Genomic DNA, 950 nt, shown 5'->3' on the forward strand with positions numbered 1-950 from the left:
TTCCGGCTACCCAGATAAAGCACTAAATAAACTTCAGTTAGTGCTAAATACGGCTGCTAGAATCCTGACTAGAACCAAGAAATTTGATCATATTACTCCAGTGCTAGCTTCCCTACACTGGCTTCCCGTTAAGGCAAGGGCTGATTTCAAGGTTTTACTGTTAACCTATAAAGCGTTACATGGGCTTGCTCCTACCTATCTTTCCGAGTTGGTCCTGCCGTACATACCTACACGTACGCTACGGTCACAAGACGCAGGCCTCCTAATTGTCCCTAAAATTTCTAAGCAAACAGCTGGAGGCAGGGCTTTCTCCTATAGATCTCCATTTTTATGGAACAGTCTGCCTACCCATGTGAGAGACGCAGACTCGGTCTCAACCTTTAAGTCTTTACTGAAGACTTATCTCTTCAGTAGGTCATATGATTGAGTGTAGTCTGGCCCAGGAGTGTGAAGGTGAACGGAAAGGCTCTGGAGCAACGAACCGCCCTTGCTGTCTCTCCAGGGCCGGTTCCCCTCTCTCCACTGGGATTCTCTGCCTCTAACCCTGTTACTGGGGCTGAGTCACTGGCTTGCTGGTGCTCTTTCATGCCGTCCCTAGGAGGGGTGCGTCACTTGAGTGGGTTGAGTTACTGACGTGAACTTCCTGTCTGGGTTGGCGCCCCCCCTTGGTTGTGCTGTGGTGGAGACCTTTGTGGGCTATACTCGGCCTTGTCTCAGGATTGTAAGTTGGTGGTTGAGGATATCCCTCTAGTGGTGTGGGGGCTGTGCTTTGGCAGAGTGGGTGGGGTTATATCCTTCCTGTTTGGCCCTGTCCGGGGGTTTCTTCGGATGGGGCCACAGTGTCTCCTGACCGCTCCTGTCTCAGCCTCCAGTATTTATGCTGCAGTAGTTTATGTGTCGGGGGGCTGGGGTCAGTTGGTTATACCTGGAGTACTTCTCCTGTCTTATCC

This window comes from Salvelinus fontinalis, chromosome 34 (assembly GCF_029448725.1).
Source record: "Salvelinus fontinalis isolate EN_2023a chromosome 34, ASM2944872v1, whole genome shotgun sequence".
Lineage (NCBI taxonomy): Eukaryota > Metazoa > Chordata > Actinopteri > Salmoniformes > Salmonidae > Salvelinus > Salvelinus fontinalis.